Here is a 17376-nt window from a genome sequence, read left to right on the forward strand (position 1 = left end):
GTTATTTTTCACATTTAGGTCTTTAACAATCTGGAAAGTCAGGGTGAATTTTAATAACCACCTTGTTGAAGAAGCTGGAAGCCTCCCTCACATTAAAAAAAAAAAAAAAAAGGAAAGAAATTCTGCAGCCTATTAAGTGCCTGGATAAAGAGCAAGCTGGATCACCATCTTATTTCTGGGTTAGTTAGAAGTACATTGAGTTCTATCCTATGTTAAGGTTAGACCAGTGGTCGGCAAACTGCGGCTCTTTGGCCCCTTGAGTGTGGCTCTTCCACAAAATACCACATGCGGGCACGCATGTACAGTGCGATTGAAACTCCGTGGCCCATGCGCAGAAGTCAGTATTTTGTGGAAGAGCCACACTCAAGGGGCCAAAGAGCTGCATGTGGCTCGCGAGCCGCAGTTTGCCGACCACTGGGTTAGACTCTAAAGTAAACATACAAAGCAATAGCCACTTACTGTCAAGTCTATCATTAAAAATCCCATAAGAATGCATAATATAGGACATCAACATGCTGCTTCTCTAGCCATGTAACTTGGCCATTTTCCCTTAACATTGTTGAGTTACTGAGTTCAAGTATAAGAATAAAATAATACGTTATTTTACTTGCTGTAATTTTGGTCAGTGCTTTCAGACACTGACATTTGGGATACAACTGAGAATTGAGACAGACTGTGCATACCTCTTTCATCTCTGTGGCATTTGTGTCTTATGTTTTTTTAATACAGTTTCAATTACTATGATTTTAAAGGGTAGAACAGATTTTAGGGGACACCTACATACATGTCTTGGCATGAGTAGAAGTCAATGCTTATTAAATGGATGATTATCATTAAGGTAAAGAATAGTTCACTTTACTAAACACATGCCATTCTTTCTTATAGTATCTTATGTAAAATGCTTCACTTTCAGATACCTCTGAAGGAATCAGTGCATGGAAGGGGACACTGGCATTGTGTAGAACATGTAACTTGAAGTTATTCAAAAGAAAGATTGCCCTTGGTGGGCCTGGCCTAACTAAGGAAGCCCTTTACAACAGGGTATATACCAGTGGTTCTCAACCTTCTGGCCCTTTAAATACAGTTCCTCATGTTGTGACCCAGCCATAAAATTATTTTCATTGCTACTTCATAACTGTAATGTTGCTACTGTTATGATTCATAATGTAAATATCTGATATGTAGGATGGTCTTAGGCGACCCCTGTGAAAGGGTCGTTTGACCGCCAAAGGTTGAGAACCGCTGGTATACGCAGAGATATACTCTACTTTGCTTCTAGCTTAGAGTAAGTAAGCTTTGATGCATTTGACAGTTACAAATGAATGGTTCTGCCTATAATTTAGGATGCTTACAAGTAGATTCTAAACTAGTCAGACTTCCAAATTGCAGATTATGATTATTGCAGAGTCCAAACTATGTGGCCTGATTGATACCTTGGTTTCAGCCTTGTGAGACCTTTAGCGGAGAACACAGATACATCTGTACCCAGACTTTTAACCAGACTTTTACAGAAATTGTGATATAATAAATATCATTTCAAGCTCCTAAATTTGTAGTAATTTGTAGTAATTTGTTACTTAGCCATAGATAATGCATGTACTTATGTAAATAAATAATAATAAAGGACAAGCCAGGACTGAGAAAGCAACAGAGATTTTTTATAATTTTAAAGATTTATGTTATACATTTTTATATGTTTATAAATGTATAAATATGGCAAGTTTAAAAATAAAAGCCTTGTTTTGTGAATGTTGTGTTGAACCCCCCAATCCTCTCTTCTTATTTAAAAGTCAGATGGAGAAAGGAAAGAAAGAGCAAAGTCTAACTTCGTGTCTTGCAGGGCACATCGTAAGGGAGGAAAGTGAGACAGCTGCATCCTTACTGAACCTTAGCAGAATAAAACAGCCACTTGTTATGTTTATGAATTCTATGATTCCACTACTGAAACTGGGCACAGTAAAGATGACTTGACTCTGATTCAGAGTATCTGAGGGTTCAGACAACAGACTTAAAGGGTGGTAGCTGCAATAATATGGAGACCGATCCCCTTATATTATGGGAAGATGATATTGGACATCAGATAGGTGCCTCAGTTCTTTCAAACATGGGTTTTTATAGGACGTCTCTTGGCATGATCTAGTATGGGCTTTTTCAGGAGCCAATATGGTCTAATTTCTAAGTGTGAGTATTAGGAAAGTATGAATGTTATAGCACAAGCGGGAACATAATCATGTCAGAGAGAGGCTGTACGCTGTATTCTTTTTAAAATGCAGCCTTATATATCATGTAGCATTACTTCTATCATACTCCATTGTTTAGGACACTCACAAGCCTACCCAGTTCATGGGAAGGAAAATAGACTCAATCCATTGGTGAGGGACTGGCAATGTTCCAGAAGAGCAACGGGGCAATAAATATTTCTATAGCCATTTTTGTACAATACGATCTCTCACTTGTGTATTTCCTATTCTTTTTAATGTATGTTTGGATCTAGGTTTTATTTAATAAATAAGGAGTAAAGAACTACAATCACTTATATATTACATAATTCATTAAAATGCTAATTTTAACTGTTCTGCATATTTTCAATTTAGAAAAGAATCTGCAAAAGTATGTGTATCTTTAAATCAGTTACCTTAAAATCCTTATGAATTACAGAGACTCTTTGTCTGTTGTTTCCTATATACACATTTTTTTTTTTTTTTTGCTTCATAGAGATTTCTGCTCCTTACTTTCCCTAAAGCTCTGGGAATTGCTTGTACAGCAAATTTACCTAAGCAATAGAATTAATTATTGCTCAATCAGATTTGTTGTAATTTAAATAACTCTTTTGGCTAGTTTCATGTATCCACATGCCCATGTGTGCACGCATGCACACACGCACACGTGTGCGCACACACACACCTCTTTATAAGTTCTCAAAATGCAGAGATCTTTTGCTCAGTCCTTTCAACATTTAAAGCAATCAACAGCAGTAAATATTGTTTAATTGAGACCTGCAAAATACAAGCACAATCTACATAGTCACGGAATTTCAGTGGCTTAGCAGACATTCACGTACATCACACAAACTCCTTTCTTGCTAACAAAACCTTACTGAGAACAAAACCAGGTTTGGGGCTGCCAACATTTGCACATTAATTCTGGAGTCTAGGTTTACAGACTCTGCCGTATTCAATACATGGACTTCAATATCAGCCCAGGAGGTCCCACTGAAATGGGCCAGAAGGGACAAGATCATCAGAGACTATAAAAGGAATTTCATTGTTCCAGGCCTGTAATTAATGCACATTGCTATTGTTTATATCCCAAGGACTAACTCAGTCATGTGAAAATTCCTAAGCACAATAAAAAGAACATGGGCAGCCATCCAGTGACAGCTCTTTGCTATGGAAGTGTGTGCACTGTTCCGAATAACAGTCAGCGGCTCTCCCACAGTGATCAATCAAGTACTCCTGGGTAATGGTGGGGCTAAGTAAGGTCTAAATTCTGCTCAATTATTTATTTGAAGAACTACTAGTATATATTTACTCAAAGTATTTTATGCATTCTATATAGTTAAATGCATGAAATGATATGCAAATGATGAAAAAGTAAAAATAACTGCACTATCTTCTGTTCTCTCACATAGTATCTAGGTCCATCATACATTGAACTGACTGAAGACTGATTATATAACCTCATTAAATCTATTTACATAACAATTGTTTACATTATATGAACTAATATATTCTGAATTGTAAAGTAAATATACTTCTCAAATATATTTTGAATACGTATTTTTATCACAAATTAGAGACTATACCATAAATTAAATAGCCACATGGTGTATTGTCCAAGGCAAACTTAGCTTTATTAGTAAGCCAATGATTTTATTATTTTAAATTAAAAATGTTTTAAATATAAAAATATGTTATCTATAACAAAAAAATGTTCTTAGCTAATTTCCAAGCTTGCATACCATAATGGCAATTTCATGACCTCCTTGAGGCATGGCTGTATATTCAAGAACAATTTTTTAGATAATCATGTGAAAACACATTAACATACCAATTGCTATATATTGAATGTTTGTGTTCCCCTTCCAAATTCCTATGTTAAAAATCCTAATCCCAAAGATGATGGAATTGGATGAGAAGCCTTTCAGAGGTAATAGCAAGCTGCCTTTAGAAGAGGTCTAAAAGAGCTCCCTCACCAATTTCCACCATGTGAGGAAATAATAAGAAGCTGGCTGTCTACACCCCGGAAGAAAGTTATCCCCAGAACCTGATCATGCTGGCAGGCATCCTGATCTGGGACTTCTTGCCTCCAGAACCACCAGTAAGAAATACATTTCTGCTATTTATAAGCCACCCAGGTTATGGTATTTCACTATAGCATCCCAAATGGCCTAAGACACTTGTTAAAACAATAATACTAATCACTCATTTTACCTATTAAATAGGGAATTGTGTTAATGAACAGCATTAAACTTGTTTACATGATAAAATAACCCTACATAATGCAAGGTGTTTTGTTAATAAATTATTTCAACATGTACTTCTTACTGAAACAATGTAAGAAAGAAATACACTTACTATGTAATAAGAATGACAGACTGCCCTATGACTTTGATTTATGAGAACTAACTAAATATGGTAACCTTGAGAGAGGGTAAAAAACACATTGAAATGCCAGATAGTCTAAATTCAAGAGACTTTTAGGTCATGCTTTCCCATAAATCATGGCTTGTTTCTTTCAAAATCCAACATTAGACCAATACTGCTAGGTATTTTTTCCTAAGTGAATATACATAAAATTAACAGGGTTCAGAGAGCTGAGGACTTATAAATATTTCAGCCCATGCTATTCCTGTGGAAATGATGTACACCACAGTCTCTGAGGCAATACCAAGAGTACAGCGTTTCCCTTTCTGTTAAAGGCTTGTTAGTTTATAACAACAGCCTGGACTGGGAATTGCACCATCAGTTTTCCTATTTCTCAGACATTCAGACATAGACTGGTAACTATTTTATTGGCTCTCCTGGGTCTCCAGTTTACTGACTTCAGATCTTGGAATTTCTAGGCCTTCCATAACCATATGAGCCAATTTCTTATATAACAATACACAAAAGGCCCTAGCCGGTTTGCTCGGTGGATAGAGCATCAGCCTGCGGACTGAAGGGTCCCAGGTTCGAATCCAGTCAAGGGCACATGCCCAGGTTGCAGGCTCGATCCCCAGTGGGGAGCGTGCAGGAGGAAGCCAGTCAATGATTCTTTCTCATCATTGATGTTTCTATCTCTCTCCCTCTTCCTTCCTCTCTGAAATAAATAAAAATTTATTTTAAAAAATAATACACAAAATAATATATAATATATATATCCTATTATATAATTCCATATGTAATAACATATAGAGCCTATTGTTTCTGTTTCTCTGATGAACCCTAATATATCATTAGCACAGAAATATTTATTAGATTTTTGTCTACTTAATATTTTATTTTTATATTTTTAGACTATCTGAAGTATTTTGGATTATGAATATTTTTATAGCATTTCAAAGTGGTCTAAATCAAGCAAAACATTGTTAAGTTTTTTAAAATCAGTATTAAACTTATTTAGAATAAGATTTTAATATTGAAAGCATATATATGCAATATTATAGCATGCCTTGTTTAACTGAGCATATCAAAGAATTATCCAATTTCATTAGAAATATATTACAAATGAGTGCAGAAGGCTCTTTATTATTTCATTTACTATAAGAACTCAAGGTTGAACATTTCTTTAGTACTACTCATTTAGAATGTTGTCAATAATTTATCACTTATTGTATGTGAACAATTTTGCTATATTTTGATACTCATAGGTTAAAACTATTTTCATAATAACATTAAGGCACTACTCGAATTTTCCACTCTTTTTCTTTCATATATGTACAACAGAGACTTCCAAAGGTTATATGATATCATCACTCTAGACACTAATAGAATGTTATTTGTATATCATTGTATTTTAAATATTTCTCAGATTTAACTTCAAATATGGTAAATATAAATGGGTATAATCCACAGAGGTAAAAGCTCTTGTGGTCCTCCAAAATTTAAAAGTACTACAGAAATTTAAAAGTTTCTGAGAACAAAAATTTGAGAACTCCTGGCATAAAGATATGCTGAGTTCTATAGTATTTTAGACCATGTTAAATCATTTTAATCATCCCCTTCTTAAAGTTTGAAAACAAACATTTAGACTAGACAAGTAAGGCTGACTGTCTAAAAGCATTCCGGGATAGCATTACATTGTCGATGCAGCACGGTCTAAACCTGGTTCTCATGCTTGCTCTTATAGACTCAGACCATTTTTAGCACATCCAAAGCTGAACAGTGGTTGTTGGTCAGACAAATGCACGTATGTAAAAATGTGCATAGAACAGAAGAATAAATCAAAATGTCAGTTTTTATGTAAATAATGATTGCCATCCCTGCCCATTAACTGTGCCATTTATCAGAGGATTTCCTTTTTATACATTCAGGAACATGGAGAGATGACTAGCTATGCCATTCATCTAAAATGCATAGGGTTAAAGCAAAATGATCTAAGATATATTATGACATACTTCACTCCAGCTATGGTAAAACTTTTGGAAATATCACTGACCAGGGGCCAAATATAACCTTCTAATAATTGTCACGTTCTTTAAATTAAACTTCTCTCCCCCATATAAAAGTCAACCCTGTATAATTTAAGCAAATATTTTATTGAAACAATGCCAGACAGTTAACAGCATCTATTGAAAAGAAGGAATGGCTTTAGTAAAAGAAAGAAGCCAGACTTGCTGGTGTAGGTCAGTGGTTGAGTGCAACCCAGGAACCTAGAGGCCACTGATTCAATTCCCCATCAGGGCACATGCCTGAGTTGTGGGCTTGATCCGCAGTGGGGACCGTACAGGAGGCAGCCAAACGATGAGAGACTTCCTCTCTCATCTATGTTTCTATCTTTCTATCCCTCTTTCTTCTTCTTTCTCTAAAAATCAGTAAAAAAATGTTTATAAAAAGAAAGAAACCTGGGCCTTTACTGTGATTCTATTAAATCTTCCATGGTTTAAAATAAAGCATCACCCCCTTCTACAGGAATTCTGAGCATCAATGGCTCTGCTACATCATAAAGCTGACTACCAGATTACTTTGGCTAAATTGCTTTAACCTAAATGGTAGATAAAGGACTTAAAAGTAAAAGCTTTTCAATAACAACTCAATGAATTGGAGTAGCACACTCAAATGTAATTTGAATCGCATGTAAAGTTTTATTAAACTCACTAGGTGTTTTAACTCATTTTAACTGAAATTGGTTCTATGATGCATTTACCTGAACCTTGGAAGGGGATATACCAGTATGTTCCAAATCACTGTACTTATAGAAAGTTTAGCTGGGGATGGTAGGATGGGAGGAGGGGATTTCTGTCTTTTCATGGACTCTTTATTAAATGCTTCTGGATAAAAAAATTTCATACCACAACTTCAATGGAGACAACTTCTACTTCCTGTTTTCCAAGATTTTCAAAACTAGAGAGTGGTTTAAAACTGGAAGTGCCCTGCTAAGCTGCTGTCCCTGCCAGGTGAAAGCAGAATGCTTTTTATGTTTGCTGTTTATTGGTTTAGAGGGGAAAAAGTTATCTCTGAATCAATAATAGCATACCAGAAGCCAGAGGCTATATTGATTCACTTTAGTAAGGAAAGTACATTTGGGGCCATAGCTGTAATTGGAAAACCACCTAATCAAGTTCATGATAAAGCTCTATAATTCTTCAGGACAAATCTTATGTCTCAGACAAACTGAAAAGTAAAATAGGAATGTAATAGGGATTATCACTTCTGAAATTTTCCAGTTTTATGATCTGTGATTCCCACAGTTTTATTATCTGTGACACAGAGGAGTGTTCCAGGAACTTCCATTCAGTCCTTCTTATAAGCATGAGTTTTCCCAAGGTAAGAAAGCAAGTATGAGGATGTTTTTTACTGAGAAGAAATATCTTTATTATTCACCCATAAGTGGGAAGCATTTCAATGGCTGGGCTCCATTGGGACTAATGTAAATTGGCCAGTTTAAAAATTGTACTACTTGACCCATCATGAGTCTCTTCCACATTATCTGGTAGGCTTCATGACAAACTTGTTCCAAAAGAACCATGCTTATCTCAGACCAAGTTTACATTTGTATCCAAAAAAGTACCCTGAAATAATCTGTGTAGTAGGGGAAACATTTGCCATTAAGTCAAAACCAGTAATGCAAATCTGATTAACTTTTACAGAATGTGAACAAAGTAGAGATATCCTTGATAATTTTTAGTATCCTGTTTTTAAACTGTTTTACAACCCAACATAATAGGAAGTAAGTTATTCATTTAAGTTTCTGGGGTAAGAAGAAGGGAAAATTATAAGCTCTGCAAGTAGGATAGGAATTCAGGTGAAAGGCAATATGCTTTGGGAATCCATAATAGTATGAGCCTTTCCATGCGGTAGGGATTCTCGACCTCCTAGAACACTCTACTGCCAGAGCTAAAAAAAAAAAAGGCAGCTGCAGCAAGCATGTGAGCAGGTAACCAAAGCTGGTTAGTCTGGTCCCCCCAAAAGTCTTAATAAATCAGTGTAAAAAGAAATAGAAACAGTTTAAAGTTCATTATTCTGCTGTTAACAGTAACATTTCAATAAGCATGTTGTAGGTAGTGTCCTGTGGTGGGACCATCAAACCAACTTGTTCCTGAGCTATATTCTTGCTCATGAATTCAGTTACCTAGATATCTTTGATTCTTGCCCATTTTCTAAGAGAAATCTTCCATAGTTCCTTGTTTCTTTGAGCCCCCATAGCTTTTCTTTCTTTTTTTTAATTTAAATTCTTTATTGTTTAAAGTATTAGATGAGTCTTCGTTTTCCTCCACTGACCTCTCCTTGGCCTCTCCCACCCCCAGCACATGCCCTTACTGTCTGTGTCCATTGATTATGCTCATATGCATGCATACAAGTCCTTTGGTTGATCTCTTACCCCCTCACACCTCACCCTCCCTCATAGGTCAGACAGTGTTCAATGCTTCTATGTCTCTGGTTCTATTTTTGTTCATCAGTATATGTTGTTCATTATATTCCATAAATGGGTGAGATCATGTGATATTTTTCTATGACCGGCTTATTTCGCTTAGCATAATGTTCTCCAGTTCCATCCATGCTGTTGCAAATGATAAGAATTCCTTCTTTTTTACAGCAGTATAGTATTCCATCATGTAGATGTACCACAGTTTTCTAATCCATTCATCTGCTGATGGGCACTTAGGCTGTTTCCAAATCTTAGCTATTGTAAATTGTGAACATAGGGGTGCATATATCCTTTCTGATTTGTGTTCCTGGTTTCTTGGGATATATTCCTAGAAGTGGGATCACTGCGTCAAATGAAAGTTCCATTTTTAATTTTTTGAGGAAACTCCATACTGTTCTCCACAGTGGCTGCACCAGTCTGCATTCCGACCAGCAGTGCACGAGGGTTCCTTTTTCTCTGCATCCTCATCAGCACTTGTCGTTTGTTGATTTGTTGATGATAGCCCTTCTGACAGGTGTGAGATGGTACCTCACTGTTGTTTTGATTTGCATCTATCGGATGATTAGTGACTTTAATCATGTTTTCCTCTGTCTCTTGGCCTTCTGTATGTCCTCTTTCGAAAAGTGTCTATTTAGGTTCTTTGCCCATTTTTTTATTGAATTGTTTATCTTTCTTTTGTTAAGTTGTATGAGTTCCCTATAAGTTTTGGAGATTAAACCCTTATCGGAAATAACATTGGTAAATATGTTCTCCCATGCAGTGGGCTTTCTTGTTGTTTTGTTGATGGTTTCTTTTGCTGTGCAGAAGCTTTCAATAAATTACATTTTTATTTAAGTTAGCTGGAGTGGGTTGACATAACTTGCATACAAAAAGTTTGGCTGTTAACAGCTAGTGAGATTTATATGTAGGGAATTGAAGTGGGTTGGTCATCTTGTATATGTAAGCCAACAGACAGCACAAATTTAATAATAAAAATTCAGATATGAGGACACATAATACACAGTAGGGAAATAACTAAATAATCATGTATATTTTTCTGGAAGTACTTGCCCACCAAAAATAAGTGGTTGAAGTAGAAATGCCAATCCCACAGAACAGTGTGACAGATGAAAGGAATGTCAGTGTGAGATAGCTGCTAATATTGAGCTTTGATAGCTTAAAAAAGAGAGAAATGGTCAATTCAGACAACTAATAACCTGAGGCACCAAATGAATGCTTTAGCCTTTCTATTTTTATCCAGAATTGGATTGATACTCTGATGTTGCAAGCTGAAGTAACTGAAAACCTAATGCAAAGTCTTATTCTTCAGTTTACTGAATTAAAATGTTACTTGTTTTGCAGCCTTCTTGGGCTGTTTTGTAAAATCGAGGGCATTTACTTTTTAAATGTGGGAAACCAAGAATTTCACATAAGATATAGTTTGGAGATCTTATATCTCTCCAATCTACAAAATGTTACTGTTCACCTTAAAAATTAAAGTGCCTTTTCTCCTTGTTAATGAGATTATTTATTTCTTTATTAAATAAATTGGAATTCCTAAATATAGGGAATTACAAGGGAGATAACACTGATTTTTCAAATTACAAGGGAGATAACAAAAATTCTTGTTTTGGCCTCAAATTTGTTCCTTTTTATCTCTACAATTATATCTTGAATCAAATTCAGATATATTGGAGTGGAGGAGAAATTATAACATACAAAAGAATAGGTAAAAGTATTTTGAAGATTTTTCTAATTTATGTATGTAAAATAACATGGAGAATTATGTGGGGAGAGATAGATTCCAGCAATGCTTAACTAAGAAGAGAATACCATTTCAAATTTAGGCTTAATTTATTAATGGAGGTATATTTACCAGAACTCCTAGGTTAGTTTTGTTAACTCTAGTAGTGGGGCACTGTTCAAATTTTGCACACTTATTGGTTAAAAACTGGACTAGGCAGTAAATAAAGGTGAGGTTACAAAATTTCTTTGGTTTTGTATTGGGGAGTGAATACAATGATGTAGGGAAATAGAAATGATGTAGTAAACTTTAAATATGTAACTCACCTACCAACCTATCCTCCCATCTTAAGGGACCCAATAAACAATTCCTCTAACTAAGTCTGAAGAAATATTTGGGTGTATAAGGAGTGCCCAAGACATTCCAAGATGCATGATTTACTAGGAGTACTAACAGGATTCAGCAGGTAGTTCTACTCATGGCTATGATTTATTGTCACAAAATAATGCAAAGCAAATCAGCAATGGGAAAATGTTTATGGGGACTAGGGGGGAACCAAGGTTAAGCTTCTATGTTTATGGGGGGGAGGGGAGAACCAAGCTTACGCTTCTAAGAGTCCTTTCCCAGCAGAGTCACATGGGATATGTTTAATTCCTCTAGAAAGAGATTGTGACAACATGTGTGAAATGCTATGTACCAGGGAAACTCATTAGCGATTCAATGCCCAATGTTGTACACCTTGATTTATTACTTACCAAACAGATCTTGGAAAATTTCATATCAATTTAAAAAGATCACCTCCTCCCCTCTCTACCAGTTTTATTATATCCCATTTTATAGATTTTTTAAAAAAAAATAGGGGTGGGGGGGCGGCTAGCAGTTTGGCTCAGTGGATAGAGAGTTGGCTTGCATACTCAAGGGTTCCTGCTTTCAATTCCGGTCAAGTGTACATCCCAGGTTGCAGGCTTGATCCCCAACAGGGGGTTTGCAGGAGATAGCCAGTCAATGATTCTTTTTCATCATTGATGTTTGTATCTCTCCCTTCTTCTTTGAAATCAATAAAAAATATCTAAAAAAAAAAAGAATGGTGGGGAGGGAGGTATAAGAGGATATAGGGGAGATAAATGACATAAAACTTGACTTTGGGTGGCTAACACACAATACAATATACAGGTGATGTATTATATAGTGCACACCTGAAATCTTTATAATTTTGTTAACCAATGTCACATAAAACATTTCAATAAATTGCTCATTTTTTAATAAAACAATAAGTGAAAATATAAAAAGTGAAAAATAATACCTCAGTCAAATTTTAATTGAACGACCTATTGTAATCAACTTTTCACTGATTCCTGTTTTAGAGCTTTTTAAAACTTATTTCTTAAAACTTTGTTCTCACATTCTTTGCCTATATTTACAGGTGTTTTTGGTCTTTTAAAAAATCTATATGCGGGAGTGCCCTATATGCAAGAAGTCAATCCTTTGAATAAAAATTTGTCACTGTTTTCCAATTTTGTCAAGTATCTTTTGACTTAGACTATTTTTAAATTAGGATTGTTTTATGGTATAATGTCAAACTTCTCAATCTTTTTTTAAAATATCTTCTGAGATTTTAATCATAGTTAGAAAGATATTGCCATCCAAAAGTTAGTAAAACATTATCTTTTCTCTAATAACACTATATTGTTTTATATTTCAGTCTTTTATTTAAAATGCACTCTCTAAATTGGCAGGCAGTACTTATTAAATGCATATCTTTTTCCTCCAATGATTTGAGATATTACCCTTAAGATCTATAAAATATCCACATTAGATTTCAAATATTGACATCTTGTAACAGTTTTGGTAAGTGGTAACATGATATGCATTTCAAATTATTATTTTTGCTTGTTTGCTTTGAAAAATTCAGATTTTTTAATTCAAATTTTGCAGAGTGCTATTTAAATTCATGTCTTTGCACAGACTTTTATCCCTAAGTATTTGACCTTTCCTCTATGCTATCTTCTGAGAGGTTGTTATTGAAATATGTGGCTCAAGTATTTTCATATATTAATTTTGTACTATATTATCTCTATAAATTAGTATATATTTATATAATTTTTAGTTTATGTTCCTTGATTTTTCTTATTATAAAATCAGATCATAACAAGCAATAAAATTTCATCCACTTTTTATAGTTTATAATACCTCCAGTTTTATTTCTTCTCTAATTGCAGTGTATACCACCCTCAGTACAATGGTAAGTAATTAGATATGTTAGTGGATACTTCTCAATTTCCTTAAATATCAACAGAGTGAATGAGCATAATTTATGTTAATAAGATAAATCCTTATATTATAATTTATTTTACTTATCATTGTTAACCACACAGCTACTGAACAGATATATTATATTAAATGCATTCTACTGTAGAGAATTATCATAAACTTTTGCTACGTACATAATATATTGACTTATATTATCCATAATCATGATGCATTATTTTCATATTCTGCTTGATTTTAGTTACTATAATTAACACTAAGGTCTTAATATTAAAAAATGAGTTTGGTCTTTATACTTATATTGGTGCTTTTAGGATGTTTTCTTAAAATAAAAAAAATAATAAGTTTCCTTTTAACCAATATTCTAATACTATGTAAACAGAATTGAGATTATCTCACAGAATTTTGTGTCAGAATTTTTGTTAAAATCATATAAGCCAAATATATTTTGAAGGCATTGTTATCTCTTTATGTAATGGGAATCGCTCTATTTAGATTATCTTTCTCTTCTAGAATTAGTTTACATAAATTACACTTTCTAAAAATAAATTATATCCAGGTTTCCAAATGTATTTGTAGGGGTCTGTGCAAAATGGTTTCTTATGAGATTTTAATTTTATTTTCTGTTTTTAAAATTTATTTCCATTAATGATTTTGCATATTTATTCTTTTCCCACTTTCTCCAGATTTATATTACCTAGTGATTTAGCTATTATATTGGACTAGAGGCCTGGTGCACAAATTTATGCACCAGTGGGGTCCCTCAGCCTGGCCTGCTGGATCAGGCCAAAATCAGCTCTCTGATATCCCCTGTGGGGTCCTGGATTGCGAGAGGGTGCAGGCCAGCCCGAGGAACCCCATTGGTGCATGATTGGAGCTGGGGAGTGATGCAGGAGGTTGCCAGCCAGGGAGGGACTTTGGGAGGACTCCAGGGCATGTCTGGCCCAACTCACTCCATCCCGACTGGCCAGACCCCTGCAGCAAGCTAACCTGCCAATCAGAGCGTCTGTCCCTGGTGGTCAGAGCACATCATAGCAAGCAGTTGAGTGGCCTTAGCATATAATTAGCATATTATGCTTTGATTGGTTGAACGGATGACTGGACGACTGGACACTTAGCATATTAGGCTTTTATTATATACTAGAGGCCCAGTGCATGAAAATTCATGCACTGGAGGGAGGGTTCCCTCAGCCTGGCCTGCCTCCTCTCACAGTCCAGGAGCCCTCAGAGGTGGGAGGCAACCTGGTGATCAGGGTAAGGCGACGCCCATCACACCTCTGCTGCTGCCACTGCTGGCAGCGCAAGCCTCGGCCGGCCGTGGTTACCTGAGCCTCGGGTGTCCCCGGGTGGCTGGGCAGCCACCATCAAGGCTTGCCTACATGTCGGGCCAGACCTGGGCAGCTGGACAGACAACATCCAAGGCTTTCCTGCACCTCGAGCTGGCCCTGGGTGGCTGGGGGGCTAAGGGGACTGGGGAACTCTGGAGGCAGGTACACAGAGAAGTCTGGCCCACCTGGGGGTGGGCCTGGCATTGCTACGCCCCTGCAACCCCAGCAGGGCTGAGGGGAATGGCACTGCCATCTTGTGACTGCCGCCATCTTTGAGGGCGTGACAATCAAATAGCATATTCCCTCCTTATTGGCTGTGGGCGCCGCCATTATTGAGGGCATGGCAGTCAATTAGCATATTCCCTCTTTATTAGATAGGAGGATTTTTCCAAGAATCTGATTTTTTACTTGTGTGTTAGAGTTTTTCTAATTCATTTTTTCTACTTTCATTAGTTCTTACTTTCTGCTCCCATTTTATTATTTTCTTCATTTACTAAGTTTTGAATCATATTTAATTCATTTATTTGCTTATATCATTTATGAATATACATAATTAATTTTCCTTTGAGAGTTGTTTTAGCTCTATACCTTAGGCATTCTAATATGTACAATTTTTATTACTGTTATAGTCTAGATAAACTGCACTATCAACTTAGGTTTTATCATAGACTCAATAATTATAATTTTAAAGCAATGTTTATCTGTTATTTAGCTACAAACCCAGATGGTTTAGCATTTTTGTTCAGATTTTATTTTTAATTTACAGCTTTTTATTTCATTGCATGTATAGATGGTATGATATTTCTATTTCTTATAATTTTATTTCTAAATCATTGCTTCATTAGGAAATTTTACATGAAAAAGAAAATGTACTGACTGCTGTACCTATATTGATTGATATCAAACAGAAAAACAAGTGCCAACTTTGTACAAATTATTTTACTTCTCTTAAATTGCAGAGGTATCAATAGCCTCTTAATTTTACTTAGTTTTAAAGTTCAGTGTTTCTCTTCCCACTGTATTTGTTGTGAAAGAAAGAAGTTTTGGCAGAGAAAAGGGAAGAATGAACGGATGACCTATGATGATTACTACTAAGTGATTTTTAAAGATAAGAAATTTTAGGACTGACTTTAGCTCTAGAAGGAATACAACAATATAGACATATCTCTGGGCAGCACTGCCTAAGAGGGCTTTGGTATTCTATGTTCTTAATTCTACAAAACTTATCGCCTTAATTAAGCCTGATATCAAATTATAGACCATGGGGCTCTGATTAGTCTGGCTTTGGTCATGGTATAGTATCCTAGACAGCTGAGTCCACTGTCTGACAGCTTTAGAATGTAGAGCCAAGAACAATCTTATATAACTAGGGGCCCGGTGCACGAAATTCGTGCACTGGGTGTGTGTGGGGAAGGGAGTGTCCCTCAGCCCAGCCTGCCCCCTCTCACATACTGGGAGCCCTCAGGCGTTGACCCCCATCACCCTCCGATCGCCTGATTGGCCCCTTGCCCAGGCCTGACGCCTCCGCCAGAGGCATAGACCCCCATCACCCTCCGATCGCCTAATCGGCCCCTTGCCCAGGCCTGACGCCTTCGCCAGAGGTGTCAGGCTTGGACAGGGGACCCCCATCTCCCCCTGATCACTGGCTCTGGCCCCCGCCCAGGCCTGAGGCCTCTGGCCCAGGAATCATGCCTGGGCAGGGGACCCCCATCTCCCTCTGATCGCTTGCTCCACCCCCCGCCCAAGCCTGACGCCTCTGACCCAGGCTTCAGGCCTGGGCAAGGGGACCATCATATCCCCCCAATCCCCGGCTCAGCCCCCCGCCCAGGCCTGATGCCTCGGCCAGAGGAGTTGACCCTCATCACCCTCCGATCACCAATCACCGGATTGGCCCCTTGACCAGGCCTGAGGCCTCCGGCAGAGGTGTCAGGCCTGGGCAGGGGACCCCCAGCTCCCCACGGTTGCAGGCTCTGCCCCTGCCCAGGCCTAACACCTCTGGCCTAGGCGTCCGGCCCGGGCAGTGGGGACCCGCAGCTGCAGCGGCCTCGCGATCGTGGGCTCCGCTTTAGGCCCAGGCAAGGGACCCCTAGCTCCCGGGACTGCCAGCTTCGACCGTGCCCAGCTCCCATCGCTGGCTCCACCCCTACTTCCTGCTATCACTGGCCAGGGCGGCAAAGGCGCCTGATTCTCCGATCATGGCTGGGGGGCAGGGGCAAAGGCGGCCCCAGGGCCGCCTTTGCCCCTGTCCCCCAGCTCTTAGCTCCCCCCTGGGTTTCCAATCACTGTCAGTGGCAGGGGGCTTCTTCCTGCTTTCCCTTTCGCCTCCCTGCATTGTGCCTACATATGCAAATTAACCGCCATCTTGTTGGCAGTTAACTGCCAATCTTAGTTGGCAGTTAACTGCCAATCATAGTTGGCAGTTAACTGCCAATCATAGTTGGCAGTTAATTTGCATATAGCCCTGATTAGCCAATGAAAAGGGTATCGTCGTACGCCAATTACCATTTTTCTCTTTTATTAGATAGGATAAAAGCCCAGCGACCAAACGTAGAACAGAACGACTGGTGGACCAGTTGCTGTGATGCACACTGACCACCAGGGGGCAGACACTCAACGCAAAAGCTTCCCTTGGTGGTCATTGCGCTACCACAGTGGGAGTGCCGCTTGGCTGACTGGGATGAGCAGCTGCTCCTGCTGCAAACCTTGGGCTGATGGGCAGGAACTTAGGCTGCAATCATCACCTCCTCTCCTAGGCTCCTCCTGCTCACTCCACGCTGCCTTCTCCAGATGCCTGCAGGCTGCACAGTGCTGCCACTGGGCTCGCAGAGCTGACCCCAGAGGCTGGGAGGCGGGTTCGTGGCCACCACAGGACTGAGACCTACTCCGCTGCCTCTTGGTGCTATTGTCCCTGTGCCCGGCCCCAACCAGGTCCCCTGGAGAGGCGAGTGCTCTGGCTCCACAGAAGATGCTGGACCAGGGAGCAGCTGC

The sequence above is a fragment of the Myotis daubentonii genome, chromosome 11, assembly GCF_963259705.1.
Source record: "Myotis daubentonii chromosome 11, mMyoDau2.1, whole genome shotgun sequence".
Taxonomy (NCBI): Eukaryota; Metazoa; Chordata; class Mammalia; order Chiroptera; family Vespertilionidae; genus Myotis; species Myotis daubentonii.